The following is a 19,608-nucleotide window of genomic DNA, read 5'->3' as shown; positions in this document are numbered from 1 at the left end:
AGCTAAGAATGGACGCCCTAAAATGATTGGAACAGAGTCGTTAACGACTTCTGAATCGAGGATAACAAAATCAGTAGAATAGTAGAAATCCTGAACCTTAACAAGCACATTTTCAACCACCCCCTTAGGATACCTAATAGACCGATCCGCTAATTGCAATGTCATTTTAGTATGTTGCATCTCTTGTAGACCTATTTGTTTGTATAGATAATACGGGAGTAAGTTAACACTCGCCCCCAGGTTTAGTAAAGCGGTCGTCGTGTGGGAATCTCCTAAGGTGCATTGTACAGTAAGACAACCAAGGTCCTTGTACTTAATGATTCCATTAAGTTCTGATAGAGTTGGAAACTGTTCAGTTAAAAAGGCGTCTCTAGGAATATTTGTCTTACGCCTTTTAGTGCACAACTCTTTGAGAAACTTACCATGGTGAGGTAATTTTTTAATTGCTTCAAGAAAGGGTAGGTTTATCGTTAGATTTTTAAAAACTTTCCTAATCTCCTCAAAATTTGTATCATTGTTTAACATAGCTAATCTCTGGGGAAATGGTGGTTTCTCTCTATATTTAGCATATGGATCAACTGGATGTCTAACCTTGGCTTTCTGTTTCTTAGGTTGTGGTATAATTGGCACCTCTACAGGGGTAGGCTCTTCAGTTTCTATTTCGGTATCTAGTTCAATCTCTTGTGTAGGGACTACTTATAGGGTAACTATAGGCATAGTTACGTTGTTATCAACCACTCTCCGTTCGGAGAGTGGTGATGGCATTTAGCTCACCTACGTTTGCATTTTCCATACTAGTATTACCGTTCAACTCAAAGGCTATGTTTGTTGTTTTAGGATTAGGTATTTCTTGACCTGGAAACACACCTTTTGGTTGTACTTTCTCTTGTGCTAACTGTTATAAGGAAAGTTGGATAGCTTCTAAAATCTGTTGTTGAGATTGCATAAAGGCATCGAAACGATCCGGTTGTGGAGTAGTAGTTGTTACAGGTTGTGTGACAGGAACTATGTCACGTTGATTATTCATGGGTGGGTTGTGATAGTTATTATTATTAACCGGAATGATACCTCTATTAGCATTATAATTATTATTGTTATAATTATTATAATTACCCTGACCTTGTCCTTGACCTTATCCTTGTCGTGGTGGAGCTTGGTTATAATTGTTTGCTTGCCTAACATTTTGATTATTAAACCCTGGAGGTGTTACTTGTTGATTATTTCTCCAACTGAAGTTGGGATGTTGTCTCCAAGGGGCGTTAGGAATAGGATAACTATTAATTGAGCAAACTTTATCTTGGTGTGATTGTTGTTGTTCATAGGCGAGAGGACAATACGAGTCGGGATGTTCAGGTCTTAAACAGAAATTACATGGATTTGAGTTGACATTCATGACGGGAATAGGCTTTTGTTGAACAGAAATAGCCTCTACCTTTTTAGTGAGAGATTTGATTAAATTTTTAAGTTCAGGATCGGGTTTCATCTTAAACATACCGGCGGCCTTAACTGTTGTAGAAGAACTAGCGGAACGGGAGATATCGTCATTACCCCCCCCCCCCCCAATTATTATTACGCTTAGTTTGATCTTCTAAATATTTATAAGCCTCTGAGCCTCCTTTACTTAGGAAACTACCCCCATTCATTATGTCAAGCACCTCTTTGTGGTGGTATAACAGTCCCTTGAAAAAGGCACAAACTAACGTGTCTTTCTCAAGGTTATGGTGTGGACACTCTATAAGAAGATCGGTGAATCGATTCCAAGCCTCTGAAAATGATTCATGAGGATTCTGTCGAAAGAAATCAATCTTGGAAAGCATTTCATCAGTCTTCTGGGTTGGTAAAAATGTTTCATAAATAGTTGAACAAGTTTGGCCCACGAGTCCACAGAATTAGGCTCTTGGGCAGTTAATCAAGATGCCGCCTTATCGACTAAAGTGAAGGGGAATACCCTCAGTTTAATTTGTTCAACACCAACCGTAGGATAGTGGAATGTAGTAAGGATTTTGACAATCCTATGCATGTGCTGATAAGGTTTTTCTTGGTCTAACCCATGAAAAACGGGTAACAAATTAAATATATTTGGGGGGATTCGGAAATCCCTCACTGGGTCTGATAGAACGATGCAAGATTTTGGCCTATCGTTCAAGGCTTTGTAAAAGTCAGAGAGAGGTGACTCTCTTTCTTCAGCCATTATTTCAGGTATTGTGTGTGGTATATTAGCTAGAGGTGTAATGAGTGGTATACTAGAAAGGCGTGTTTGTTGACGTTGTCGGATGATTACGTTAGGCGTTTTTCTTCGGCCTGACCTTAATCTCATCCAAGGCTAAGACCAATCTTAACTATACACGACAATACTTAAACAATCCTGATATGCTAGCATGAACCTCTAACAGGATATGCGAGGTGTGGAAGAAAGAAGTACCTGAAAGCCTCCTTGCTTCATTTATGAATAGCGTCTTGTTTATGCGAGCTCAGTGTATATAACAAGTTAAAAACACTAAATAACTTAAAGAAATGGAAATAACCTGCGGAAATCGGGCGTTTTCAGCTGAAGGCGCGGGTGGCACTCCACTGAGGCGCAGGCGCGCTCCGTACTGCACTGATGTCTAGGGATTTAGGCGCGGGTGGTGCTCTAGAGAAATTTAACTTACAGTGATTTGGGCGCGGGTGGCGCTCCACTGGGGTGCAAGCGCGCTCCGTGTAATCCTGCAAGGAAAATTTCAATTCTGTAACGGGCAACCACAATTAGAATCAAACAAGGGTGGGTGGGTTTAATGGGACTTCGGAAAGACTAATTATACTAACGAAAACAAATCTAAAGGGAACTAAGATGGCAGCGGCGCCATTTGATAAAGGTAAAAATGAATATATAATTCTACCCACAAATAAGCGATGCCATCTTAGTTCCAAAAATTTAGAACGCACCAATGCTATTAAGGTAGTTGATGCAAGACATCAAATATAAAGAGTACGGATTCGTTCAACTAATATTCCAAGTTAGAACCTTTATATGATGTCTTGTTTGAATTCCATGAGAAATGATAGTTTTATGAATCAAGGCTAAACCTCCATTAGAGGGGTTTGATGAAGCTTTGATGAAAACTTGATTGTGTAGTGTAGAATCGTTGTAATAGTCTCTTCCACTCTAGAAGGAAGTTGATTCGCCATGAGAATGGGTATAACTTCCTCACATGCTAGTCATTAGTTAGTAGAGATTGCCATGAATGATTAGGGATTAGAACAACCAATTCTTATCGTAAGAACGTAAGAATTTGATTACAACAATCTATGCTAGTTTATTAAGTTGGATTAAGGTGGATTCAATCCCCCATAATTCTTTCTCTAGATTCAAACCTTAGTATTTCCGTCATTTCGTTATTAGTATCTTGGTAGTTCAATTCACATCGTAGTATAAAATTCCCACCATTACTCTCACTAACTTTGGCTAGGACTGATAATATTAGAAAAAATTGAATGCTAAAGAACTAGGAGTGGAACGAATTTTTTACTCCACTCTATTTCGATAGATTCGAGAGTAGAATAATCTTTGATAAACAAACGAGTTGAGTTTTAGTTTTACTTATGCATTTAGTTTCATTGCTTATTTGTGAGTAGAATTATATATTCATTTTTACTTTTATCAAATGGCGCCACTGCCATCTTAGTTCCCTTTAGTATTATTTTTTTAGAATTGTTAGTCTTCCAAAGTCCCATAACCCACCCACCCTTGTTTGATTCTAACTGTGGTTGTCCGTTACAGCACTAAAATTTTCCTCGCAGAATTACACGGAGCGCGACCCGCGCCCTAAGCAGCCATAAACTGAGCGCGCCACGCGCCCAAACACTTGGAACTCCAATTTTATCCTGAGTGCGACCCGCAACCATCCAAGGCAAATCGAGCGCCCCCCGCGCTGAAGCGCCTGGAGCTCTATTTTGATCGGAGCGCGACCCGCGCCCACTACTAAAACTGCCCGATTTCCACAGGTTTGCTTCAAACTTCCATTTCTTCAAGGTTTTCAGTGTTCTAACTTGTTATATACACTGAGCACGCGTATACAAGACGCTATTCATAAGCGAAGCATGGAGGTATTCAAGTACTTCTTTCTTCAACACCTCGCATCTCCTGTTAGAGGTTCATACTAGCATATCAGGATTGTTTGGAGTGTTGTCGTGTTTAGTTAAGATTGGTCTTAGCCTTGCATGAGATTAAGGTCAGGCCGAAGAAAAACGTCTAACGTAATCAACCGACAACGTCAACAAACACGCCTTTCTAGTATACCACTCACTACACCTCTAGCTAATATACCACATACCACATCTGAAACAATGGCTAAAGAAAGAGAGTCTCCTCTCTCTGACTTTTACAAAGCCTTGAACGATAACCCAAAATCTTGCATCGTTCTATAAGACCCAGTGGGGGATTTTCGAATCCCCCCAAATATATTTAATTTGTTACTCGTTTTTCATGGGTTAGACCATGAAAAACCTTAGTAGCACATGCGTAGGATTGACCAAGTTCTTACTACATTTCACCATCTTACGGTTGGTGCTGAACAAATTAAACTAAGGGTGTTTCCTTTCACCTTAGCCGATAAGGCGGCCTCTTGGTTAACTGCCCAAGCGCCTAATTCTGTGGACTCGTGGGCTAAACTTGTTCAACTATTTATGAAACAGTTTTACCCACCACTGAAGACCGATGAAATGCTTTCCAAGATTGATTTATTTTGACAGAATCCTCATGAATCATTTTCAAAGGCTTGCAATCGTTTCACTGATCTTCTTATAGAATGTCCACACCATAACCTCGTGAAAGACACGTTAGTTCATGCCTTTTTCAAGGGACTATTACACCACCATAAACAGGTGCTTGACATAATGAATGGTGGTAGTTTCCTCAGTAAGGGAGCCTCAGAGGCTTATAAATTTTTAGAAGATCAAACAAAGCGTAATAATAACGGGGGTAGTGGATTTATATCTCCCGCTCCACTAGTTCTTCTACCACAGTTAAGGCCGCCGGTAAGTTTGAGATGAAATCCGATCCTGAACTTCAAAATTTAATCGAATTTCTCACTAAAAAGGTAGAGGTTATTTCTGTTCAACAAAGGCTTATTCTCGTTATGAATGTCAACACCAATCCATGTAATTTCTGTTTGAGCCCAGAGCATCCCGACTCATATTGTCCTTTCGCTTATGAACAATCAACATCACAACAAGATAATGTTTGTTCCATTAATAGCGAACCTAACGCAGCTTGGCGACAAAACCCCAACTTCGGTTGGAGAAATAATCAACAACCTCCAAGGTTTAATAACCAAAATTTTAGGCAAGCAAACAATTATAACCAAGCTCCACCACGACAAGGTCAGGGTACTTATAATAATTATAATGCTAATAGAGGTATCGTTCCGGTTAATAATAATAACTATCAAAACCCACCCATTAATGATCAACGTGACATATTTCCTGTCACACAACCAGTAACAACTACTCCTCCACAACTAGATCATTTCGATGCCTTTATGCAATCTCAACAATAGATTTTACAAGCCATCCAACTTTCCTTACAACACTTAGCGCAAGAGAAAGTACAACCCAAAGGTGTGTTTTCAAGTCAAGTGATACCTAATCCTAAAATAACAAACACAGCCTTTGAGTTAAACGGTATTACTAGTACAGAAAATGAAAATATAGGTGAGCTAAATTCCATCACCACTCTCCGTTCTGACAGAGTGGTTGATAACAAAGTAACTATGTCTATAGTTACCCCACCAGTAGTCCCCACACCGGATATCGAACTAGATACCGAAATGATAACTAAAGATCCTACCCCAGTAGAGGTACCAGTTAAACCACAACCTAAGAAACAGAAAGCCAAGGCTAAACATCCTACGTACTGATCCATATGCTAAATATAGAGAGAAACCATCATTTCCTCAGAGACTAGCTATGTTAAAGAAGGATACAAATTTTGACAAGAATAGAGACGTTTTTAAAAATCTAATGATAAACTTACATTTTCTTGAAGCGGTTTAAAAGTTACCTCACCATGCTAAGTTTCTCAAAGAGTTGTGCACTACTAGGTGTAAGACAAAGATTCCTAAAGATGCCCTTTTAACTGAACAGTTTCCAACTTTAACGGACCACAATGGAATCGTTAAGTACAAAGACCCCGGTCATCCTACTGTACAATGCACTTTAGGGGATACTCACACGACCACTGCTTTATTAGACATGGGGGCGAGTGTTAACTTACTCCCTTATTATTTATATAAACAAATAGGTCTACAGGAAATGCAACCTACAACAATGACGTTGCAATTAGCTGATAGGTCTATTAAGTATCCTAAGGGTGTAGTGGAAAACATGTTGGTTAAGGTTCAGGATTTCTACTATCCTACAGATTTTGTTATCCTCGATACAGAAGTCCCTAACGACTCTGTTCCGATCATTTTAGGGCGCCCTTTCTTGGCAACTACTAACGCGCTTATAAATTACCGTGATGGTTCGATCTCCTCTTGTCCTTTAGCCATCTTTTCATTGAGGTCAATGTTTTAAAACAATCAAACAGCTTCGATACAAATATCGATGGAGAGGTTAGCATGATCGAGAGTTTAGCTCATGATTATTTCAAAACCACGTTTCCAGATGACTAGATGCACAAATTCCTTTCCTTTGGAAGTTCCAATTTCAACAAGGACTCCTTGGATGTAGATGAAATTGAGGAAGATTTCCTTCAACTCTATTGCAACTTTTCCCTCCCACCTCGCGAGTCCCACCCTGCGAACATCCATTAATCCCTTGACGCTATGACGGAAGATGAATTTTTCACCCTCTATCCCAGTTATTCTTTTGACCCACCTATTGAGAAATGTCTGGCATATCTCAAGGCTTCTAATGATCTAGACCTGAGAGCTCTAGCTGACACTCATTCATCTTCCATCACCAATATTCCCTACCTTCCACCTTTCCAAAGAAACTTGGAGTTTGCACTTAACCCTCTTGCTTCTTCTATGACGTGCTTAACAATTTTCTAAATCCTCTTAATACAGAAATAATTCCCAAGGGAAAGGTACTTGACACCTTCATTTTCAGAATTGAGACAGTTCCCACCTACACCATGAGTGAGTATTGTGCTAAACCCACATTCTCATTTTTTCCATTCCTTACTTCTAAAACTTATCCATATCTAACATATCTTCCACAAACATCCATTTTCTCATGATCATTCACTTGGACACCCTCTCGTTCAAGGATGGAAAAGAAGGTGCATGCTCGGTTACGTTCTAGATCTATTAAACTTCGTTTTCATTTCAATATGTTACATTGTAGAAAATCTTGGTGCTTGATTCTGTTTGGGGCTACATTCCATGTTATTTATTTATGGAAAGACCCACAACTCTTTAGGTTATTGATATATGGAAAACTGCAGGGTATATATATATATATATATCCAGTTGTTTGTTAAAGTCTCGAGTATCTGACTATAAACGGCTCATTTTGGTGTTTGGTGTACTTCCTTACAATTCCATACATTAGTAAGTGCACCATTCAGGTAACCGGGCCCTCCTTATGGAGTGTGTGGCTGTAAGTACTAGATCCTAAGTCCATGTGTAACATAATTCATGTTTTCCACTCCTGTGTGTTTTCTCGGTTTTTGAGTCATGTTCTTCTATGGTGTGAATTATGTATTTATTGTTTTTCGTTTTTCTTATAGTAAATGATAAATGTAAAATGAATAGTTTACCTACGAAATGAACGATGAATTCAAAACGTAAGTAAACTAAAACTGATCTTTTAATCTCAATTATCAAAGCTTCTACTCGATCACGAATTGCACTAAGTGGAGTAAGAAGTTCGTTCCACTCCTAGTTCCCTAGCATGGATTGTTTTCTAAGTCTAAGAAATCAGTCTGAAGTCTAATGAGAGCTTTACGAAATGTTATGCTAACAAGACGCGTTAATTTAAATAACAAGATATAATAATATAATAAATAACAAGATAAAATATAAACTAAAGTTAATCTACGAAAGCTACGGAAATACGATTGTTTGAATCTAGATAAAGAAATAGAGGGGAATTAATCCACCTCGAATCCAACTTAATAACCTAGTATAGATTGTCGTATCTCGATTCTTACGTTTTCACGGCAAGAATTTCGAGTTTAATCCCTAGTGTTCATGGCATTTCTACCAAGTACTAACTAGCATGTGAGGTCGCCCACCCATTCTCATGGCGAAACACGACCTTCTAGAGTGGAATAGATTCTACAACGATTCTATACTAAACAACTAAGTTTTCATCAAGGCTTCATCAACCCCACTAATGGATGTTTTAGCCTTGAGTCATCAAAACATCATTTCCCATATTATTATAACTAAACATAATATCAAGATTCGAAATCTACTTAATCTAAACTAAACAATGATTAAATTCTAATCAACAACTAAGAAATGGTAACCAACAATAATTAAAACTAGATCTATAAATTGAAATACCACAATTCAACTTGCTAAAATAACTATTTTTATTTATCTAATCAATCAAGAATAATGATTCAAAGACTTAATCTAAAACAAGAACCTAAATGGAACTAAAACTTAAATTAATTAATGAAAACAGATCTAGATTTATCTATATTATTTTAGGTCTAACTAGCTACCATTAACAAAGAGCTAAGCTTTGGTTTTTATATGTTCCGATCCAAAAATCGTGCATGGGCTTGGAGTCATGTTTTGGGCCAGAGGATCAAGCCCAAAACTCAATTCTTTCAGTCCAAAAAGGCCTCTTCAGCTGCCATTGGCTTCAGCAGACTTTTCGTCCACTTCTACTCCTCTGATTGGGTCAAGGCTTGGTCCATTGGAAAGCTCTCTCCGAGCCGGTCGTTTTGACATAAGGTAGGCCCAATTCCAAGGTCTGAGTCCAAAGATATGGTCTTCGAAGTTCTCATTGCCTTTTGTGCACTTTGCTTTTTACCAATGTGGACCTTGACTTTTCATCTTTTGACCAGGCTTTACAAAGGCTTTGTCTTCTTGAATCTTGGCCTTTAATCACCGAACTCCATAGTAATCAACCATTGCTCCTTTATCTCATCAAAGTGGCACATTCCTCGCATTATAATTGACTTTGAAGCCCGAAATACATAAAACACGTGAATCGGATTAACTCTTACTTATTACTCACATAATTGGTCTAAAAGTATGACTTGCTAAGGGGTTAAAACTACAGTTTTGGGCTCTTATCAACCACCCCAAACAGCATTTTGCTTGTCCTCAAGCAAATATGAGAAATTAGCATAAGTGACCAAAAATGGAGTTCTATCTACTCGCCTCACCGAAAGTGCGATTGCATTGACATATATGCAACAAGGCCTTAAACCACTAGGAATTCTCTAGTGGACGAAGTTATAGCCTCGTGAGAGTTTTCCAGTGAAGGTACTTCGAAACTTCATCTATACTACAACGACTAAGAAATAAAACTATTGTTTTCTCATTCATGTCTCAACTATCTATACATCTCACTAGCAAATACATAAGAATAACCCAAATGAATCCTAAGCTAATATATGCATAATAATCAATCATCTAAAATAAACATATAACAATGAGTAGTACTATGAAATGTAATAGCAGGTCCGTTTCTAAAAACTCTAATAGCGTCCCCTAAGTAGGTCCTCACATAAATGTCAAGACAAAACCACTCGATTTTTCCACTCAAGTTTCATTACTCCGGTGTCAGTGGGCACACTTTTACCTTACAATCTCAATGACACACAAGGAAGCCGGAGTCGATCAAACACATCTACCACTTACTATCACACTAACCTATTCCTAACTGAGCTAGAGGTCTTTATTAGGTGTTGGGGATTAGGAGATGGTTTAAGAAGGAAGGAAATGGATATTCAAAAAGGACAAGTCCGAGATAATAGAGTCTTCATATTATGTAACTTAGAAAAAACTTTGTTATTTTCTTTTGCTTCTATACTTTGTTTTCATCCTTAGCCATATTTTTCTTTTTCTTTTCTTTGGCTTTTGACTCCCTTTTATTCTATTTTTGGAGTTTTATTTATTTCTATTTTTTTTTTTCTTTCTTAGATGGAAACTTCTTTTTTTTTCTCAAGCAACTACTAATTTTTGTTTACACGTGTTTTTCTCTTTTTCTTTCTTCCTCATTCTATTCTCGGACTTATTCTAAATTGGGTAGGTTGATTTATATTTTTTTATTTTGTTTTGTTTTTGTAACAGGGGTAAAGGAATTTTGGTTTATGAAAGGCTAAGGAAAGGCTCGGAGGGCTTACTAGCGTAAAACTAATTCATAGGTTTGAATTTCTCGCTATATCGATCGAAAGAGGGCCTAAATTCTCGCTTAGATATGGTTTAGTGATCAAGCAAGTGGGACGTGTGATTTCTCTATCCGATTTTACTTCTCCCTTGTGTCATTTCTCAAATGTTTCGCTCATATAAGGCTTTAAGCTATATTCTCACAGGATTTGTAGAATAAGTACTCTAGCCTAGATTTCAGAAACTTCATCATTAACAATCATAGATACTCATGTAATAAATTTATAGATAGATGCAAAGATTATTACCTACATATTAACCTAAGTTTCTAACAATTATTCCGATGCAAAAGCTATGTGAGACTTCTAAATTGTTAAGAGCATAGAGAAAGAAAACAATACCAATATTCCTAAGTGTATAGCATACTTTTTATTTATATTTTTGAATTTTGAAAATTTTAACTAGAAAACAAGTGCATATTATACATATCTATATCCTAACAGATGTCTTAATTACACGTGTTTCTATGCCCCCAAACAAGAAGCATGCTTTGTCCTCAAAGCATTTAAATAAAGAGGGTAGGGAAAAATACCCTGAAGCTGAAATTCGTGAACATCCGCAAAACAAGGTTAAAACATACAAATATAGTAATATAAAAAAACCGACGCGAACTCTATAAGAGTTCCACCCATTATGGGGTTAACGTAATGAAATTGCTTGGGACATAAGCGCATTACACTAACTTAACTAAAACTTACCCGCACCCCCCAAAGATTTACTCGCCATCCTCCTCTTCTATATGAGGTTCTTTTCGCGATCCCCGCCATGCCATAACAACTTGCCACCTTTCCGGCCGTGGTATCATCAACTAGTGCTAACCTCTCTAGTGTTACTTGGTCTGATGGGTGTAAGGGGCAACCAAATGTGGTTGCACCTGCCATCCCGCCAAGTCATGGCTCGAATGATCTTACCATTACGATTGGTGGGTCTCATGGTTTCGACCCTTTCCCAATCTGCGGTAATCGCGGTACGTATAATATGGTAGGCAAGCGCCAAGATAATGCGGCAAAACCAAGACAGGCATAAGAAGGTACTTATGCCTCAAGGTATGGCCTCGCCTCGAGTAGTAGCAACTAAAACTTGGGAATGTCATACCGACGACGCCCCTCGCCTAAAGCAAGGAAAAACGCCACCGGCCGGTTTATTGGCGTATAAACCGCCGTTCCACTAGAATGTTCATCATGATGAACAACATGGTTGTGCCTACATTCAGCGATAGGCTACTCGTATGCATGTTATATTGGTCTTGGTCCATGATACGAAACACCCCTCCCCCATAATACTCATGGAAATAGGCATATTCATATAGGTATGAGTTATCTGTCATATATCCCCACGTGTGCATAGGGTTAGGTAATGGCAACCCCGAAACCAAAGCTATCAATTGCTTACTGAATTCCATAGTCGTGCCATCAATAGCAAGGGAAAATTTTTGTTCTCCTTCTTGGGTACAAAAAAAAGTAATATTATTATAGAAGAATTCAGTTTAGCTTAGGTGAAAAAGAATCGTCATCACTCACCGTAAGATGCCGCCATCCTAATCGCACGATCCGCCCGAACGATGCTCCATAGGTATCGGTTCCCATCAAGTCTTCAAATGACTGTTCAGGAATCACTATAGGAGGTGTCATCTCAAAACTACTCTGTAGAACAGCTGCGAAAACCTAGAAGAAACCTCGAAAAATCGAATTTCCTGTGCTTTACGAGGGAGGCGAAGCGCCGGCCAGATATAGGCCGCGAAGTCGCGCTCGTAGGGTTTTGGAATTACGTGTTTGGGCGCTGGTCACACTCTGCTTGCTGGTCGGCGCTGGCGCTGGGGGCGGGCGCACTCAAAAAAAAAAATTTTATGTATATAGGGCGCAGCGCTAAAGAAGTGCGTAAACCGAGTTTACAAGAAAAACAAGAAGAAAAAAAAGGGCCGGAGTGAAAAGTGAGAGATGATTGTGGGGTGTAGTGTGGGTTGTGAGTGTAGAATGATGGAAGTTTAAATAGGTTCCGGGTTTCCAAAACGAATCGGCAAGTTGCCAAATTGTTTTAAGGCAATTTCCTAAATAGAAAACCGCCAAACCCGAAAACGGAAACTAACCATAGTTTTGATTTCCTAACAACCCTGGTATCTTTTAAACTTGGTTTAGAATAGTAACTTCTAAACTCTCCTACATATCATGCTACCACTACAAAAAATCATAGATATGCCGATATCGGCCTAATTTTCAACTTTTACTCCAAGACAACCTTACGAAAGATGATCAAAATAAATTATATTAAAATAATATGAAATCCAAGCAATCTAAAACAAACAACTTAATATTTAAATCTAACTACTGAAATAAAATTCCACTAACAAAACAATAAAAACAATGAAATAACAGGACACAACTGATGGTGAACACCTAGGCGTGTGGAAGAAGATGGTCCCCGAGATGGAGATCGGTTCTCAGGTGAAGAATGGCTTGAGCCATCCGCTCAAGGGCGACGACGCCATGCCTCTCGGGACTCGGTGAGATGGACTCATCCACGAAAGTGGCATACGTCGTAGCATCTCTATCCCGAACAAGCGATGTGCTTCCATCTCGATCTTTGAGTATCGCGATAATCGGGCTTGGTGATTACGGTGGATAATCTCCAATTTAGACAAGATATCTTCCCCGACTTTCGAGCATTTCAACTCTCGCCCGAAAGTTCGCTTGCTTATTTCAATTACAATTTGTCTATGTCGGATATCTTCATAGATACGATAACCGCATCGCAAACCGGTTTGCAAAGATTATCATTCGCTCTAAATTAGAAGTATGACTATCAAAATTATCCTCAACCAACCATGTCATATCTTCCCTTTCATTATCCGAATCAACTTCATCCTCTGCAGACCAACGGCCAAGTCTCTTGGATGCATTCCTTATAAATACTTGCATTAGAATACAATTTGATCTTAATAGGAGCAGATTTTGCGGCGGCTCTAAATGAGAGCATGATCTTAGTAATCAATACGGGGAAGAGGTGCCATGCTCTTTCCCACTCCTCCAATCACATTCAAAATTAAACCGAGGATGCAGAAATTACACTCATTCGCTTGCAAAATCCGAGAGAACGTCGCATTAATCCGAAGTCCGATGTCGCCGACTTTGTCTTTCCCGGCGTTCCTACCAATCCACCGAAATTGACTGGTTGATTGATTGGTTCTCGTGGTCGTCCGGCGCTTAACGAATGAGATATCGTATTGTATTCACCCTCTATGACCGTGATCTTTCATCAAAGCAGAACTCCAAGATACCGATTCCCCGAATGGTCGATCTAGGTTGGTTACAAAGTGTGATTCCTAATAGCTCACCAACAACTGCCTCGTTACTTCCTCCTCGCTCCTCGCTATCCTAATGAAAATCCTATTTCCCTCCAATTCTGGTTTCTTATAAAACTGTTCTACCAAATCATAGTGATAGAACTCCTCCTCATTTAATACCACAAATCGCTCCAATCCTCTTAATCATATCAAGGCCGAAAATGGTGCGAAAATGGTCGGCCTCAAACGCGTGCTCCGGCAACATTCTTAACATTCTTCGTTTGTAGATGGTGGTGGATTGAAGTTTCTTAGATAACTAATGGTTTTGTAGCCTGTGGGGAGGCGAAGTTTGATAAAAACAACGAAAACAATGGTGGTGGCGGTGGTGGTTATGGTGGTTGTTTTCGAGTTGTAAAATTGTTGGGGTAGTTTGTGGTAATGGTTTGAAGAAGATTTCAGTTGGATTGAATTACTTGGCGTGAGTGTAGTTCGGTTTTAAATATTCCCTCTTTTTTTTATTTGGTTTAGGGTTTGTTTTAAACCATGGTAGCCCGTGGGAGTGGAATAGGAAACACTGCATTTTTGGGAAGGAAGGAGACGCACAGTGTGCGTGTGATAAGAGCCCAAAACTGTAGTTTTAACCCCTTAATAATCATACTGTTAGACCAATTATGTTAATAATAAGTAAGAGTTAACACCGATTACGCTTTTTATGCATTTCAGGTTTCAAAGTCCATTATGTGCGAAATGTACCACTTTTAGCGAGATAAAGGAGCAAAAGTCGCCAGAACTTCCGAAAAGCCGTATCTTTGGACTCGCACTCGAATTGGGCATACCTTATGTCAAAACGACCGGCTCGGAAAGAGCTTTGCAATGGTCCAAGCCTTGACCCAATCAGAGGAGCAGAAGTGGACGAAAAGTCTGTGGAAGTCAACTGCAGCTGAAGAGGCCTTTTTGGACTGAAAGAATTGGGTTTTGGGCCTGATTCTCCGCCCAAACCCCGCTCCAAGCCCATGCACGATTTTTAGATCTGGATGTATAAAAACAAAAGCTTAGCTCTTTGTTAATGGTAGATAGTTAGGTTAGAAAATAAATTAGATTAGTTAGCCTCCATTAAACCTTAATTCTAGATCTAGTTTTCATTAGTTTAATTAAGTTTAATTTCATTTCAATTCTTGTTTTAGATTAAACTCTCAAATTATTGTTCTTGATTGATTAGATAATAAAAATAGTTATTTTGTCAATTTCGATTTCTAGATCTAAATTCCATTATTGTTCGTTATCATTTCATAGTTATTAATTAGATTTCCATTATTGTTTAATTAAATAAATTTCAATGCTTTATATTATGTTTAGTTTTAATATAAATGGAAATGATTATGAATGATTCAAGGCTAAACCTCCATTAGAGGGGGTTGTGAAGCCTTGATGAAAGCTTGATTCCGATTATCGTAGAATCGTCGTATTTTCTATTCCACTCTAGAAATGATTAGTTCACCATGAGAATGGGTTTAATTGTTCACATGCTAGTTATAATTGGTAGAAATGCCATGTATAATTAGGGATTAGGAATAACCAATTGTTCTCGCTAAGCGCTTCAATTCGATTACGACGGCGATTCGTTAGTTAGTGGATTAAGTTGAGTTATGGTGGAATCAATCCCCCTCTAACTCCTTATCATAGAATCAACGTAGCATTCCCCGTAGTATTCTCGATAACCCACTAGTTGCATCTTGTGGGTAGTTGCATCGTAGTATAATTCTCTTTCGTAAAACTCTCATAGACTTAAAACGACTAGTTAGATTAGAAAACATCCATGCTAGAGCACTAGGAGTGGAACTAACTCTATCTACTCCCCTATATCTCAATTGGTTGAGAGTAGAAGAAATCTTTGATAACTTCAAGATAGCAAAAAAGACTAAGTTTAGTTTACTTACGCCAGAATTCTTCGCTCATTTAAAGAGGTAGACTATTCATTTAACTCTTATCAAATGGCGCCACGCCATCTTAGTTGCACTTTATCATTGTTTTCATAATAGAATTAGTAATTTTAAGTCCCATTTCACCCACCCACCCTTGTTTGATTCATACCGTGGTTGCCGCTTTCAGTTTTGGAAAATTCACGAGAAAAACGCTTCAAAAGAGAGAGCGCCCGCGCTATCTTATCGGACTTCGCTTATACATTGAAGGCGCTTCAAAGAGAGCGCCACCCGCTATCTTATCTTACTGACTTCGCTTATACATTGAAGCCACGCTTCAAAGAGAGCGACCGCGCCATCTTATCGAGCTCGACTTTGCCTTGAAAGCCCGCCGCCTAAGATAGAAGGCCCTACCCTTTCTCTGAATTTCCGGATTTCCCACATTGATTTGAACTTCGAAGTTATCAAGTTTTTCGGTGTTCTATTCTCTTATATACACCGAACACGCCGAAACAAGACGCTATTCATAAGCCGAAGCAAGGACGCCTTAATCGGGTATTCCTTTCTTCCACACCTCGCGATCTCCTCGTTAGAGGTTTATACTAGTATATCGTAATTGTTTGGAGTGTTGCATGTGTAGTTAAGCTCGACTTAGTCTTGCATGAGATTAAGGTCCGGTCGCATAAAACACCAAACGTAAATACACAACAACATCAACAATCAAGTCTATCTAGTATACCACACACTACACCTCTAGCTACTATTCCACACACACCACCCGATATAATGGGGAAGAAAGAGAGACTCCTCTCTTGACTTCTACAAAGCCTTGAGCGATAGCCCCAAATCTTGCATCGTTCTAGCAAACCCAGTGGGATTTTCAATCCCCCAATATTTTTTTAATTTGTTACCCGCTTTTCATGGTTTAGACCATGAAAACCTTACCAAAGACACGCGTAGGATTGAACAAGTCCTAACAACATTCCACCATCCTACGGTTGGTGCGAACAAATTAAATTAAGGGTATTCCCTTTCACCTTAGTTTTATAAGGCGCTTGGTTAACTGCCCAAGCCTAATTCTCGGGACTCGTGGGCTAAACTTGTTCAAATTGTTTATGGAACATTTTACCCACCCCTAAAGACGGATGAGATGCTTTCTAAGATTCATTTCTTTTCGACAAAATCCTCATGAAACATTTTCAGAGGCTTGGAATCGCTTCATCGATCCGCTTATAGAGTGTCCACATCATAACTTAGCGAAAGACACGTTAGTTCGTGCCTTTTTTTCAAAGGACTTCAACATCACCATAAAGAAGTCCTTGACATAATGAACGGGGTAGTTTCTTAAACAAAGGAGCCTCGAGGCTTATAAATTTTAGAGGACCAAACTAAGCTGCAATAATAATTGGGGGTAGTGACGATTACTCCCGGCCCGCTAGTTCTTCTTCCACGCTTAAGGCTACCAAGATGTTTGAGGTTAAATCAGATCCCGAGCTTAAAACTCTAATTGAATCCCTCACAAAAAAGTAGATGCCATTTCAGATCTGTACAACAAAAAGCCAATCCCCTTATGAATGTAAATTCAAATCCATGTAGTTTCTGTTGAGCCCCGAAAGCATCCCGAATTCCCATCGTCCCTATAGCCTATGAACAGGGCTTGTTCCATTAATAGTGAACCTAACGCCCCTTTGAGACAAAAATCCCAACTTCGGTTGGAGAAATAACCAAAACGCCACACCTCAAGGGTACAATCATCAATATGTTAGGCCAACGCAGAGCTTTAACCAAGCTCCACTACGACAAGGATGTGGTCGGTAATTTTAATAATTATAACAACCAAGTGCAACCTCGACAAGGTCAAGCACAAGGTCAAGGTAATTATAATAATTATAATGCTAATAGAGGTATCGCTCCGTAAAATAATAACTATCAAAATCCACCAATAAATAATTCACGGAAATAGTTCCAAAGAATAACACACCCGCGACTACTACACCCACACAACCGGATCGCCTTGACACCTTTATACAAGTGAGCCAAAAACTTTCCAAACCATGGCTCAATCCAACCAACAAAATTTCTACAACCGTAACTAATTTAACCCAACAGTTGGCTCAAGATAAAGCCCAAACCAAAGGTGTGTTTCCAGGTAACGCAATACCTAATCCTAAAACAACAAACACAGCCTTTGAGGTAACGGATAATACTAGTAATGAATATGAAAATGTAGGTGAGATAAATGCAATCACCACTCTCCGCTTAAGCAGAGTGGTTGATAACAAAGTAACTATGCCTATAGTTACCCCACCAAGAGTCCCTACACCGCTATATTACTAGATAATCAAATAGAAACCTAAGAGCCTACCAATCGTGAGGGTACCGCCATAACACAACCTAAGAAACAGAAAAGCCACGGTTAAACATCCAGTGATACCATTGCTAAATATAGACGTAAAACCACCGCTTTCCACAAAAATTAGCCATGTTAACTAGGGATACAAATTACGAGGAGATTAGGGATGTTTTCAAGAATCTAACTATAAACCTTCCTTTCCTCGAAGCTATAAAAAAGCTACCACACCATGCTAAGTTTCTTAAGGAATTGTGTACTACTAGGCGAAGACCAATATACCAAAAGACGCTTTTAACGTAACAATTCCCAACCTTATCCGAACATAATGGAATTGTTAAGTACAAGGACCCCGGTCGCCCTATCAGCATAATGCACCTTAGGAGATTCCTATACGACGACATCCGCTTTATTAGACACGGGGGCTAGTGTTAACTTACTCCCATTTTATTTGTATAGACAAATAGGTCTAGACAAAATGCAACCCACTAAAATGACGCTGCAATTAGCCGATCGGTCTATTAAGTATCCTAAGGGTGTAGTCGAAAATGTGTTGGTAAAAGTTCAGGATTTCTACTATCCGGCTGATTTTGTAGTCCTCGATACGTAAGTCGCTAACCACTCTGTCCCCATCATTTTAGGGCGCCCTTCTTGGCAACCGCCAATGCGCCATTAATTGCCGTGGATGGTTCAATGTCCATGTCTTTTGGCCATCTTGTCATTTGAAGTCAATGTTTTAAAACAAGGACACAGCTATCCGATTCGCCTATGGATGGAGAGGTTAGCATGATCGAGAGCTTTGCTCGAGATTATTTCAACAACACGCTCCCCGATAGTCATATGCCCAAAATTCTTTCCTTTTGGAAAGTCGACTCCAACATTTTCATTCCTACACTAGTGGATACACATGTTATTGATGAGGACGGGATAGATGACTTTCTCAAAGATGTAGAGGACTACCATAGTAATGTGGATATGACCAATCTAGATGAGGAATTTGATGAGTTTCTTCGAGTAGGTGACAATTCACCCTATCAAGAACTAACTAGCACAACATCCACCTCGATTCCCTCCTTCCACCCTTTCAAAGGAACCCCGAAGTTTGCACTCGATCCCCGTTGTTTTTCAGGCTCTATAATTTTTAAATCCTCCTAGCAAACAGATACTTCAGAAGGACAAACTATTTGACACCTTCATTTTCAGAATTGAAACAGTCCCTACACACACAATGAATGAGTTCAGTGCTAAAACCAAATCCTCATTGTGGTAATGTGCCGTCTTTCTAGAACTTATCCATATCTACCATATTCTCCACAACCATTCACTTTTCCACACTTATTTACTAGAACACCCACTCATTCAAAAATGAAAAAGAAGGTGCATGATAGGTTACACAATAGGGTTACCCAACTTCGCTTTGATTCCACTAGGGTCGAGTCAGAGGAAATCTTGGTGTTTCATTGTATTTGGATATGTTTGCTGTGATATTTATTTATGGAATGATCCACAACTATTTCGGTTGTTGATATATGATCAACCGCATGTTCATACATATGTTTTAGATAAAGTCTTGAGTATCCGACTATAAACCACTCAAATTTCTGTGTTGGTGCATTTCCTTTCATTCCAATATATTGGTGAGTGCACCATTAAGGTAACCGGCCCTCCCCTATGGAGAGTGTGGCTCAAAGTACCGGATCCTAAGTCCACGGTTCACATAAT

This window comes from Coptis chinensis, chromosome 6, assembly GCF_015680905.1.
Source record: "Coptis chinensis isolate HL-2020 chromosome 6, ASM1568090v1, whole genome shotgun sequence".
NCBI classification, from domain to species: domain Eukaryota; kingdom Viridiplantae; phylum Streptophyta; class Magnoliopsida; order Ranunculales; family Ranunculaceae; genus Coptis; species Coptis chinensis.
Note: the sequence above shows the minus strand (reverse complement) of the source record.